Source organism: Hyla sarda, chromosome 5 (assembly GCF_029499605.1).
Source record: "Hyla sarda isolate aHylSar1 chromosome 5, aHylSar1.hap1, whole genome shotgun sequence".
In the NCBI taxonomy this organism is placed as follows: Eukaryota; Metazoa; Chordata; class Amphibia; order Anura; family Hylidae; genus Hyla; species Hyla sarda.
Window position 1 is genome coordinate 241,647,660 of NC_079193.1, and position 14,892 is coordinate 241,662,551.

Genomic DNA, 14,892 nt, shown 5'->3' on the forward strand with positions numbered 1-14,892 from the left:
TATTTTTAGTGGATTCTGGCCACTAAAAATAACCAAAACTACAACTTCCAGCATGTTGCACCATAACCTGAACTGTAGAACTATAAAGTGTAACATGCTGGGAGTTGTAATTTTGGTTCGGGTCAGCTGCAGAACCATAGGCTGCATCAGGGCATGCTGGGTGTTGTAGTTACTAACTGCAATTCCTAGTATTCCTTGACACAGCCTATGGCTCTGCAGCTGACACAAACTAAAACTACAACTCCCAGCATGTTACACAATAACCTTAACTATACAGTGCAACATGCTGCAACACCCACACAACCATAGGCTGTATCAGGGCATGCTGGGAGTTGTAGTTATCTACTAACTAAATGCAATGTAATGACACATAAATTAGAGTAAACTGGAGAAGCAGAACACCCCCCCCCCCCCCAGTAACAGCGTTGTTCAGTGTTTTCCAATCAAAAGACTCCACATATAAGTCCCTATGAAGACTAAAAAATAGTGATTAAAATATTTTAAAAAGTGCGTATATATGTGAATAAGCCCCTTTACCAATACCAATAAGTTTCCAATTTTCTTTAAATAAAATGTATGTACAAAAATAAACATAAGTGGTATCGCTGCATGTGGAAATGTCCAGGCTATTAAAATAAAATGTTAATTAAACCGTACGTTGAAGGGTGTAAATATAAAAAATGGTCCAGAATTGCTCATTTTTGGTCACTTCATATGGGAATTTTTTTTATAAGGTGATCAAAAAGTTACATCTAGACTTTTCTGGTCTTGCCTTGGGTGTAAAAGAAGCTAGCTACAGCTCTCCCGCCGATAATAGTCTGGCATGCTGCAATCACCTATTAAACCATTAAATCACCGCTGTCTAAGTTGACAGCAGTGTCTAAAGGGATCTTATATCCATCCCTGGTGGTCTAGTGGGGTGGATCAGGGGCGGACATATCGCCTGTGCAGCCGGTTCAGCTGCACAGGGGCCCAGCGTGGGAGGGGGCCCGCCCTCACACGCTGGGCCGGTCCTACCATCGGACCCAGTGCACATCAGGGGGTAAACCCATACACTTGTATGGGGCCCGGAGCTTCAGGGAGGCCCGGACGTCCCTGTACTTTTTTTTTCCGGCTAGTCAGTGAGTGACTGCGACTGTCACTCACTGACTCCTGGCTGGGTACCCGTCAGAACTATGACCGGGCCTCATAGTCCGGGGGGCCCGCAGGACTATGAGGCCCGCTCTTTCTAGGGCGCGGGCCCCTTAAGAAGTACGGCAGGGCCGGACAGGCCAGGGGCTGATGGGAGTCGACGTGCCCCGCGCAGGCACGCACGTCTACTCCAGTCACCTGACCTGTCCCGGCGCAATCTCCAGTCCAGCAGCCTCCCGACGGATCCTCCCCGTGCAGTGACACTCTGACAGAAGCAGCAGCTGCACCGAACCCCGGCATGGTAAGTTAACGGGGGGGGGGGGGGGGTTGGATGGGGGCTATGTTGTTTGCAGACTACAATGGTGATGAGAGGTGCAGGGGAACTTTTGCTTGGGGTGTTGTAGGGGTGATGAGAGGGGGGGGGGGTTATGGGGGTAATGAGAGGTGCAGGGGGTGTTATGGGGGGATGAAAGGTGCATGGGGAGGTTATGGGGGTGATGAGAGGTGCAGGGGGGTGTTATGGGGGTAATGAGAGGTGCAGGGGGGTGTTATGGGGGGGGGATGAGAGGTGCAGGGGGTGTTATGGGGGGATGAAAGGTGCATGGGGAGGTTATGGGGGTGATGAGAGGTGCAGGGGGGTTATGGGGGTGATGAGAGATGCAGGGGGTGTTATGGGAGTGATGAGAGATGCAGGGGGTGTTATGGGGGTGATGAGAGGGGGGGGTGTTATGGGGTGATGAGAGGTGCAGGGGGGGTTATGGGAGTGATGAGAGATGCAGGGGGTGTTATGGGGGTGATGAGAGGGGGGGTGTTATGGGGTGATGAGAGGTGCAGGGGGGGTTATGGGGGTGATAAGAGGTGCAGGAGGGTGTTATGGGGGTGAAGAGAGGTGCAGGGGGGTGTTATGGGGGTGGTGAGAGATGCAGGGGGCATTATAATAATGATGAGGAGAGGTGCGGGGGTTATAGTAGTGATGAGGAGAGGTGCGGGGGTTATAGTAGTGATGAGGAGAGGTGTGTGGGGGGGTTATAGTAGTGATGAGGAGAGGTGTGTGGGGGGGTTATAGTAGTGATGAGGAGAGGTGCGGGGGGGGGTTATAGTAGTGATGAGGAGAGGTGCGGGGGGGTTATAGTAGTGATGAGGAGAGGTGCGGGGGTGGTTATAGTAGTGTTGAGGAGAGGTTTGGCAGGGGTTATGGGGGTGATGAGGAATGATGAGGACACAGAGGATAAGAGGTATTATATTTAGTGGGTATAGTGTGTGGCAGGATTATATTTAGTGGGTACAGTGTATAGCAGTATTATATTCAGGGTACAGTGTGTGGCAGGATTATATTTAGTGGGTACAGTGTATAGCAGTATTATACTCAGGTTACAGTGTATAGCATTATTATATTCAGGGTACGGTGTGTGGCAGGATTATATTTAGTGGGCACAGTGTGTAGCAGTATTATATTCAGGGTACAGTGTATAGTATTATTATATTCAGGGTACAGTGTATAGCAGTATTATATTCAGGGTACAGTGTGTGGCAGTATTATATTTAGTGGGTACAATGTGTGGCAGTATTATATTCGGAGTACAGTGTGTGGCAGTATTATATTCAGGTTACAGTGTGTAGCAGGATTATATTTAGTGGGTACAGTGTACAGCAGTATTGTATTCAGGGTACAGTGTCTGGCAATATTATATTTAGGGTACAGTGTGGGGCAGTATTTTATTTAGGGTACAGTGTGTGACAGTATTTTATTTAGGGTACTGTGTGGGGCAGTATTATATTTAGTGGGTACAGTGAATAGCAGTATTATATTTAGTGGGTACAGTGTATGGCAGTATGCTATTCATGGTACAGTGTGTGGCAGTATTATATTCAGGGTACAGTGTGTGGCAGGATTATATTCAGGGTACAGTGTGTGGCAGGATTATATTTAGTGGGTACAGTGTATAGCAGTATTATATTCAGGGTACAGTGTGTGGCAGGATTATATTTAGTGGGTACAGTGTATAGCAGTATTATACTCAGGTTACAGTGTATAGCATTATTATATTCAGGGTACGGTGTGTGGCAGGATTATATTTAGTGGGCACAGTGTGTAGCAGTATTATATTCAGGGTACAGTGTATAGTATTATTATATTCAGGGTACAGTGTATAGCAGTATTATATTCAGGGTACAGTGTGTGGCAGTATTATATTTAGTGGGTACAATGTGTGGCAGTATTATATTCGGAGTACAGTGTGTGGCAGTATTATATTCAGGTTACAGTGTGTAGCAGGATTATATTTAGTGGGTACAGTGTACAGCAGTATTGTATTCAGGGTACAGTGTCTGGCAATATTATATTTAGGGTACAGTGTGGGGCAGTATTTTATTTAGGGTACAGTGTGTGACAGTATTTTATTTAGGGTACTGTGTGGGGCAGTATTATATTTAGTGGGTACAGTGAATAGCAGTATTATATTTAGTGGGTACAGTGTATGGCAGTATGCTATTCATGGTACAGTGTGTGGCAGTATTATATTCAGGGTACAGTGTGTGGCAGGATTATATTCAGGGTACAGTGTGTGGCAGTATTATATTTAGTGGGTACAGTGTATAGCAGTATTATATTCAGGGTACAGTGTGGGGCAGTATTTTATTTAGGTTACACTTTCTGGCAAGGTTATAATGATTACTGTCTTCATGCAGAGGATGAGGATCTGCTGACAGTGAGGAGCCAATGATGTCTGGATGTCAGACTCTGCAGAGAAGATGGAGCTGGGGGAAGACCTGGTCTCTGGACGAGATGAAGAAGAAAAGAAGACGTCACTCAGGTCACTGACATCATTGTATGTTCTTATGACTGTCCCATCAGAGCTGTAGTCACTTGTAAGTTCTGCAGTGATGATGGGTAAAACTGTGTCCAATCTGTGTCTCTTCAGCTGTTACAAAACTACAACTCCCATTGCCTGAGGCTCTCCAGACATGATGGGAGTTTTAGCTTTCCAACAGCTGGAGAACCACTTCAACCGAGGTGATCGGTGGGGGTCTCAGGCCTTGAGTTGTGTAAGGGGCCCCGAAATTTCTGATGGCAGCCCTGCCAGTGCACATATGACAGGGAAACCAGTCTTGCCCAGTCACTAAACTGCTACTTACATCTGCCCATGGGGACTTCCTGGCTGAGGTGCGTGCAGTGAGTGACGTCATCGCAAGCACCTGGACGCTGACGTCCAGCGCAGAGCGTGCGATGATGTCACTTATAGCACGCACCTCTGCCAGGAAGTCCCCATGGGCAAATGTAAGTAGTGCAGGCCAGGTAAGAGTGTGTGGGTGAGTGAGAGTGTGTGTGTGTTTGTTTGTTGGGGTTATGCTACGCTACCTTATGTGGGGAATCTATGCTACCTAATGTGGGGAATATATGCTATGCTACCTAATGTGGGGAATCTATGCTACCTAATGTGGGGAATATATGCTATGCTACCTAATGTGGGGAATCTATGCTACCTAATGTGGGGAATATATGCTATGCTACCTAATGTGGGGAATCTTTGCTACACTACCTAATGTGGGGAATATATGCTACGCTACCTAATGTGGGGAATCTATGCCATGCTACCTAATGTGGGGAATATATGCTATGCTACGCTACCTAATGTGGGGCTACGCTACCTAATGTAGGGAATCTATGCTACGCTACCTAATGTGGGGAATATATGCTGCGCTACCTAATGTGGGGAATACATGCTACGCTACCTAATGTGGGGAAATTATGCTACGTTACCTAATGTGGGGAAACTATGCAATGCTACCTAATGTGGGGAATATATGCTACATAATGTGGGGAAACTATGCTACCTAATGTGGGGAATCTATGCTACCTAATGTGGGGGAACTGCTGCCTATCTAATGCAAATTAATGTGAGTTGCAGTGCAATTTTATGGCATATTACTTTTTTTTTGGGGGGGGGGGGGGGGCCCAGGCACATTCTTTGCACAGGGGCCCTCTGTTGTCTGTGTCCGCCCCTGGGGTGGATCGTACTATTTTGGTTGAAATTATTTTATCTACCAGGACAAGTGGATTTTCTTGAGGGACAAGTAGATTGTGTTCCACGTTAGTCCCTTGGACAAGTCGTTTTTTTTTTTTTATTATTATTATTTCCACACCCCTGTAAATTGCACTGTCACAGAGTATTAAGAATGGTGTGAACTGCTGGATATTATACCGTCTACAGACTAGTATAAGCAGCAGATGATTTCTTGTGGAAAAAATACACAGAATTGCGCTGAAAAATCATTCCTGCCTCCTGTGATACGGTCCATAAAGTTAAGGCAGTCTGTTGATATGTATAAGGCAACGAAAAGCTATCTGCCCCTCTCTGATAAAATGCTGAATAACGTGACTGGCTGGCATAAAAATCCTTCTCAGTGACAACAAGCAAAGCACTGCACTGCTCTCTGTCCACGACGCTGATGTGACTAGCAGTTAGAAGTGGAACGCTGCGCTATGATCAATTCAGCATGTCTGTGTAACACACAGAGACACGCGGTCAATCCTATCCCCCTGCAGTGTATGGCATGAAATGAGCAGCCGAAAAATGGCTGCCGATTATGTAGGACTGTGACATCACAGAGGTCAATGAATGCTGATAGGCTGCATCCTGCATGTGATTCAGGTCATCCCGCCTACCTCCCTTCCTGCCTTCCCAGCATCTCCTGCCCCATGTACTGACATGTACTGAAATTTGCTAAATTAGGCTTCTCTTTTCAATTTTCCCACATAAATTATATATATATTTTGTTGTGCCATACATTTTATGGTAAAATAAGTGATGTCATTACAAAGTAAAATTGGTGACGCAAAAAAACAAACCCTGGGTATGTGGTTGGAAATATAAGAGAGTTATGATTTTTAGAAGGCGAGGAGGAAAAAATGAAAATGCAAAAATAAAATTGCCCTTGTCCTTAAAGGAGTACTCCGACCCTGGCATCTTATCCCCTATCCAAAGGATAGGGGATAAAATGTTAGATCGCCATGGTCTCGCTGCTAGGGACCCTGGGGATCGCCGCTGCGGCACCCCACCATCATTACTGCACAGAGCGAGTTCGCTCTGTGCGTAATGACGGGCGATACAGGGGCCGGAGCAGCGTGACGTCATGGCTCCTCCCCCTTAATGCAAGTCTATGGCAGGGGGCGTGATGACCGCCACGCCCCCTTCCCATAGACTTGTATTGACGGGGGCGGGCTGTGATGTAACGATGCTCCGGCCCCTGTATTGCCCGTCATTACGTTCAGAGCGATCTCGCTCTGCGCAGTAATGATAGCGGGGTACTGCAGCAGCGATCCCCGGGCTCCCCAGCAGCGGGACCCAGGCGATCTGACATCTTATCCCCTATCCTTTGGATAGGGGATAAGATGTCTAGGGGCGGAGTACCCCTTTAAGGCCAAAATGGGCCTGTCTCCTTAAGGGGTTAAACTTACAATTGGCTAAACACATCTGTCTGAGACAGAATTTGAAGATTCCCAAAAGGGGGTAGTTGGTCTGTGACTACTGTTTAATCCTTTTAATGGGACATAATAAAAATAATAGGTACCTTTATAGATTGTAGATCAAGGAATAGTACACAAAAAGGAGATAGATGAGATAGCTTTTATAAATCAATGGAGCAATTATGATTTGAATTTCCATCATTGCAATATGATTTGATCTAATGTAATCAAAGGTAATGTTGTGTCTTTAACTTTAGAGTCAAAAAAGGAAGTTTACAATTATGAGTTATATAACATTTTTAATGGAATAAAAAATTTCACAATAACATTACACAACGAGTGACCCAAAATTGCAAAATAAGCAAGTGCAATGTCGAAATATAATGCAAATGGGGTTATATTATATAGTTACCATGGAGGAGAACTTCCCCCTGCTGTGCAGTTTTCAGGTGGGTGAATTATTCTAAACATTTTAGCCAAGTTGTTTATTAGAACAATCATTAAATAAAAAGGAAGAACATTGTTATGTAAAACAAATTATGGTTATGACATTTTTAATAAAACTATGCTATTATATAATAGACTATTGCAGCTTCATGCACAGCCAACAAAAACAAGGATAAAGTACACATTAACATAACAAAATAACGTTGAAATGACCAAAAGAAGGATAATTATGTATTAGTCCAGTCTGTAACCAACAATTTCTCTAAAACAGATGCTAATATACAAATAAAGAAAAACAAAGAAAATAAATAACAATTAACACTAGAAAATAAAGTATACACTAATATAGTGATCCCTCAACATACAATATTAATTGGTTACAGGAGGACCATCATATGTTGAGTACATATGTCTATGAAAAACTGGTAATTGGTTCTGGAGCCCCGGAACCATTGTATGTTGAGTACATATCTCTATGGGAAACTGATAATTGCGCTCCTAGTGAACTACTGTGGGTAGCTGGAGTGAGATGTGCAGGTAGTTGCACCTTACCGTGTGGTGTTGTACTAAGAGCACAACACCTTGATGTTTATGCAGACTCACTTATAGAGTGATGTTGAAGTGGTAGCAGCCTTGGCGTCCTTGCCCGTGACCTCCAGGTAAGGTGAGAAAATATAAAGAGTAAGAGAAAAGTGGACTCTCTGGGTGGCGCCTTCCTTTCAAAGATGAGAAATTGCAGATGTATTTTTAAAAGGCAATTTTATTGGAAAACAAAAAAAGGGGGGTGCAACTTAAAAGTTTCGAATCCGGACCGGATTCTTCGTCAGGCAGTGTGTATTACAGATAAAAAATGTACCAGCTTTAAATGTACAATACTGAAGTGCTGCTGTGTCACAAGGTCATGGGGAGGAGGGTACATGTACAATATAATAAAAACAATTTAAAAAAAATTGTATAGAAATGACAGTGGTTTTTAAACAAATAATGTATGCTCAAAGCTGGTGCTTCGAGTGCGCATTAGGATGGAATACAGTAGCATATTCTGCAGTGCTGGAATTCCTTATTTTTCTGCCCACTATGCTCACAGTTGTACTGCGGATTAACTGTGGTATACTTGATCTGTGTGGTCATAACTTGTTGGCAGATTGTGCAGCCGCAGGGTGCATAGAGTTCATAGTATCTGCGTTATTACAGGTTATTTCTATGACATGCGCAAGGTTTTTCTTGATGTAGTGCGCATAGAATGAACTTGGGTGAGATTGTGTTTTTATGTTTGTATCCATTTCAACTTGCACGGTTACTTGTATTATTTTTGGAAGTAGCTACTGTATGATACTTGTTACAATGTTCCAAGAGAAGAGAAAGAAATCGGCAACTCACCATTCAGCTGGTATGTTCTTCTTTTATTGAAGCATACTCACATGAATATAACAAAGGGAGAGGGTAGTGGGGGGATAGTGATATGCGACCGAGCTCCTGTTTCGCACACTAAGTGTGCTTCCTCCGGCCATGGTGGCCGGAGGAAGCACACTTAGTGTGCGAAACAGGAGCTCGGTCGCATATCACTATCCCCCCACTACCCTCTCCCTTTGTTATATTCATGTGAGTATGCTTCAATAAAAGAAGAACATACCAGCTGAATGGTGAGTTGCCGATTTCTTTCTCTTCTCTTGGAATATATGAATATCTCATTGTGTCAGAGTACCACCAGCAGCATCTAGCTACACCAACGCAAATCCAACACGTTTATTTCCACCAACACCGCAGTGCCGTGCTACTTCTTATAGGAACTGTTACTTGCATCTTGTTACAATGTTGCTGGCGGCTCGCTCATGAGATGATGAGAGGGACGTGCATCCCCTATTCATAGATGAGCTCTGGATGAAGCGCTGGAGATTCATGTTTCAGAGACCACTCTTCTTGCTTAGATTTCTGCTACATAGTCATGAGTGCTACTGTAATTTATGGAACATTTTTGGTTTCTCCTGGTATTGTTTCATGAGGTTTCAGATCCTTGGTGGTTCGGCGGGATCCAATTGTTATTTAGGAGGAATGTGACGGGGTAAATTTAGGAGATATTGGTCACGCTTTGTTTAAATGGGCACTGTTAGATACAAAAACTTTTGATATGTTGTAAAGCATGCAAAACCAGTAGGTTTTGCAATTGCTTTCATTAGAAAATGTTCAGTATTTCATACTGAAAAAGCCAGTCAAACAACTGCCCCCTCTGCCTGCTTGGACACATACTAGTCATGCTGTGTCCATGCGTCATCACCTATGTCATGGACACACTTCCTTGATTGACAGCTGTGAGTGCAGGGCTCACAGCTGGAGAAAAAATCCTCCCACTGTCAGCTTGTGTCCCGCTACTGTCAGTGAGGACAAGCTGGGAGTTGTAGTTTTGCTAATGCTGGGGGAGATGTTAGTGGACAGCATACTGAGGGAGGGGGGCGGAGACCTGCACAGTGAGGCCACGCCCCCTCCCTTTGAGAGGAATTCAGACTAGTGAGCTAATTTAAAAGTATAATAAAAAAATAAGTTCTAGACACACAAAAATTAGATGTACATGGTCAGGATCAGGTACTGAGTGTTATATTTAAAAAAATATTTTGTTGGATCTGACTGGTGGGAAAAATTATATGGGTAGAAAAAACTAGGAGTAGTATATGTAAAAAAGAATTGGACATTAAATAATGTTATGATATGAATAAAAATAGTAATCAAAATTAGATGGTAAATAATATGGTATAAAATGTTTAATAAATATTGAAGGAATCTATAAAACGGCATTTAATTTGGACTGGTTTAAATAATAGTAAATAATATTTTTGTAAAAGCTGATATATATATATATAAATATATGTATAGGTATAAATATAGATATAAATATAAATGAGCTGGTTATGTAAATGAAGAAGGTAAAAGAATATTATTAGGGTTAGGAATAAATGAAGGTAAAAAATGTGTAGAAGAAAATTATTATTAGAATAATAATAATAGTAATAACAATTATTGAAAAATTATAAAGATATAAAAAAATTGGGTTTGTGGCATTTTTGGGATGGGAAATGTTATAACAGTATCCAGTACGACTAATAATGAGTTTACAGCAGGATAAGCTAAATGATTGTCTCCACAATTTCGTTGAGGCCCCAAGGGGAGACCGTGCTGAGTTTGAAAATCCAGTAAACTTCCCCTTTTTTTTTTTTTTAAGGAGTTCTAAGCGGTTGGAATTGTCTTCACTGATGTTGTCAATGGGAGTAACTCTGATGGGATTGCTGTCAGTAGGATGGAGTGTGAGGCAGTGTCTAGATAATCCATGGAGTAAGAACTGCTTCCTGATGCTTTGTCAGTGTTTATTAATTCTACAATGCAGTGGTTGGATTGTCCTCCCCATGTATTGTAGGCCACAGACACAGTCAATAGGGTAAATGACATATGAGGACTGACAGGTGAGTCTGTATTTTAGTTGAATTTTTTCTTTGGTGGTATTTGATGTAATCTCATTAATTTTGTCTGATTTCTTTACAGCACATACATTGCGTCAAACCACACCTGTAGCTTCCTGGGGATAAGACGTCTTTTTTTATTTTGTGTTGTTGAATTCGAAAACACAAAACAAAAAATAAAAAATATGTCTTACCCCCAGGAAGCTACAGGTGTGGTTTGAAGCGGTGTTTGTGCTGTAATGAAACCAGACATAAAATTTATGAGATTACATAATAATAATTGTGACTTTTTTTAAATAATAGTAACTTTTTTTTACATATACTACTCCTAGTTTTTTCTACCCATATCATTTTTCCCACCTATAGAATTTTTACTTTTTACAACATACTCCTACCGATTGGTTACATCAATCCCTGTGGGAATTAATATTCCCTATTATTTACTATTTTAATAATACTCCTTTAATAATACTCCGTATTATTTTCAATTTTATTCCTACCGATCGGCTACATCGATCCCCGTAAACATTCTCTGCTTAGTCCGGCAGCATCAAACAAGGCTCTTCTTTAAAGAAAGTGTGACCAATATCGCCTAAATTTACCCCGTCACATTCCTCCTAAATAACAATTGGATCCCGCCGAACCACCAAGGATCTGAAACATCATGAAACCATACCAGGAGAAACAAAAAAATGTTCCATAAATTACAGTAGCACTCATGACTATGTAGCAGAAATCCAAGCAAGAAGAGGGGTCTCTGAAACATGAATCTCCAGCGTTTCATCCAGAGCTCATCTATGAATAGGGGATGCACGTCCCTCTCATCATCTCACGAGCGAGCCGCCAGCAACATTTTAACAAGTATCATATAGTAGCTACTTCCAAAAATAATACAAGTAACATACAAGTTGAAATGGATACAACCATAAAAACACAATCTCACCCAAGTTCGTTCTATGCGCGCTACATCAAGAGAAACCTTGCGCATGTCATAGAAATAACCTCTAATAACCCATATATTATGAACTCTATGCACCCTCAAGCTGCACAATCTACCAACAAGCTATGACCACACAGATCAATTATACCACAGTTAAACCACAGTACAACTGTGAGCATAGTGGGCTGAAAAATAAGGAACTCCAGCACTGCAAAATATGCTACTGTATTCCATCCTAATGCGCACTCGAAACACCAGCTGTCATTTCTATACGATTTTTTAGAAAAAATGTTTTTATTATATTGTACATGTACCCTCCTCCCCTATAACCTTGTGACACAGCAGCACTTCAGTATTGTACATTTAAAGCTGGCGCGTTTTTTATCTGTAATACACACTGTCTGACGAAGAATCCGGTCAGGATTCGAAACTTTTAAGTTGCACCCCCATTTTTTTTATTTTCCAATAAAATTGCCTTTTAAAAATTCATCGACAATTTCTCCTCTTTGAAAGGAAGGTGCCACCCAGAGAGTCCACTTTTCTCTTACCCTTTCCATATCATTAAAATGATACCCAACATATATAGGTTTGATTTTGTTTTACTTCTGTTAAAAAATTATAACTGTTTGCACGAAAATTTGTATGTTTAAAAATATCCTCTTCTGACTCCTATAACTTTTTTATTTTTCAATATACGGGGATGTTTGAGGGCTCATGTTTTGCACCTTGGTCTGTAGTTATTATTAGTATTTTTGTTTTGATAGAACTTTTTGATTGATTTTCATAAGTTTAATAAGGTATACAAAGTGACCAAAAATATGCAATTTTGGACTTTGGTATTTTTTTTATGTATATGCCGCTGACCGTGTGGTTTAATTAACGTTATATTTTTATAGTTCAGACACTTGCACATGCAGTGATACTACATAGGTTTATTTTTATTATGTAGTAGTGCATTCCTCATTGTACGCCCTGCTATCGGCATTAAAGCAGCAAGTTGGAGCAGAGTCTCGAGTGCCATGTCATTATTAACTTTTAGTAAGACAATCTTTGAATGCTGTGCTTTAGACACGGGCACCGAGGGATCTGCGGAGCGCTCAGACCTACGGTGTGTAATCCTGAACCTGTGACGTGAATGTGGAAGTGGAGTGGTGCTGACGGCTATCTCTCAGGACTTTTTTATTTTTATTATGTTTACATACAGTCATGGTCGCAAATGTTGGCACCAAAATTAAGTATTTCTCACAGAAAAGGATCGCAGTAACACATGCTTTGCTATGCACATGTTTATTCACTTTGTGTGTTTTGGAACTAAACCAAAAAAGGGAGGAAAAAAGCAAATTGGACATAATGTCACACCAAACTCCAAAAATGGGGTGGACAAAATTATTGGCACCCTTAACTTAATATTTGGTGGCTTCCTATAACCATCAATAAGCTTCTTACAACTCTCAGCCGGAATGTTGGACCACTCTTCCTTTGCAAACTGCTCCAGGTCTCTCCTATTGGAAGGGCGCCTTTTACCAACAGCAATTTTAAGATCTCTCCACAGGTATTCAATGGGATTTAGATATGGACTCATTGCTGGCCACTTCAAAACTCTCCAGTGCTTTGTTGCCATCCATTTCTGGGTGCTTTTTGATGTATGTTTGGGGTCATTGTCCTGCTGGAAGACCAAAGATCTCAGACACAAACCCAGCTTTCTGACACTGGGCTGTACAGTACGACTCAAAATCCGTTGGTCAGCCTCAGATTTCATGATGCCTTGCACATATTCAAGGTACCCAGTGCCAGAAGCAGCAAAACAACCCCAAACATCATTGAACCTCCAAAATATTTCACTGTAGGTACTGTGTTTGTTACGCTGACCGGGAGCGCTGCACTGGTATCTCCGGCGGGGATGCGATCCACGTAGCGGGACACGCCCGCCCGCGGGTCGCATCCCAATCACCTCACCTGCCCTGTCCTCTTGCTGCCCTGTCCTGGCGCGCGCGGCCCCGCTCTCTAGGGCGCGCGCGCGCCGGCTCTCTGAAATTTAAAGGGCCAGTGCACCATTAATTGGTGCCTGGCCCAATCAGTACCTACACCTGCGCTATGTGTATATAAACTCACTTCCCCTTCCTGTCCTTGCCAGATCTTGTTGCCTTGTGCCTTGTGAAAGCGTTTAGTGTGTTCCCAAGCCTGTGTACCCAGACCTTCTGCTGTTGCCCTTACTATGACTCTTGCTGCCTGCCCTAACCTTCTGCTACGTCCGACCTTGCTCTTGCCTTGTCCCTGTGTACCGCGTCTGTCTCAGCTGTCAGCTGGGGTTGAGTCGCTATTGGGTGGAACGACCTGGGGGATACCTGCCGCTGCAAGTCCATCCCGATTTGCGGCGGGCTCTGGTGAAAACCAGTAACCCCTTAGATTCCGTTCCCCTGGTACGGCCCACGCCATCACCCCACTGACAGAGGATCCACCACCAGTGTGCTCGCTGCATACCAGTCCGGATCCTGACAGTGTTCTTTTCTTTGTAGGCCTCATTCCATTTTCGGTAAACAGTAGAATGATGTGCTTTACCAAAAAGTTCATTTTGACAAAATGTAGTCTTGCTTTTTTATGTCCTCTTGGGTCTCCTGCCATAGCATTTAATTTCATTTAAATGTCCACGGATAGTTCACTCTGACACTGATGCTCCCTGAGCCTGCAGGACAGCTTGAATAGCTTTGGAACTTGTTTGGGGCTGCTTATTCACCAACCGGACTATCCTGCATTGACACCTTTCATCAATTTTTCTCTTCCGTCCACGACCAGGGAGATTAACTACAGTGCCATGGGCTGCAAACTTCTTGATAATGTTGGGCACTGTGGACAAAGGCAAATCTAGATCTCTGAAGATGGACTTGTAACCTTGAGATTGTTAATATTTTTCCACAATTTTGGCTCTGAAGTCCTCAGACAGTTCTCTTCTCCTCTTTCTGTTGTCCATGCTTAGTGTGGCACAAACAGACACACAATGCAAAGACTAAATTAACTTCTCTCCTTTTTATCGTCTTTCAGGTGTGATTTTTATATTGCCCACACCTATTACTTGCCCCAGGTGAGTTTAAAGGAGCATCACATGCTTGAAACAATCTTATTTATCCACACTTTTGAAAGGGTGCCAATAATTTTGTCCAGCCCATTTTTGGAGTATGGTTTGACATCATGTCCAATTTGCTTTTTTCCACCCTTTTTTTTTTTTTTTGGTTTAGTTCCAATACTTCCGGGACTGCAGTGGTTGTTTGTAAACATCACTGGCATTGTTATGATGATAAAAACTGAATGTTCTGCTTCTATTAATGTTACTTTTGCCTGTCACTTTATACTATCATTTGTAATGTCTACATCTATGCAGCCAAGTGTGTAAACATGAACTTTGTGTATAGTCTCTGAAGGCTATTTCCCTGTAAACCACTCCTCCTGACCCGGGCAACCAT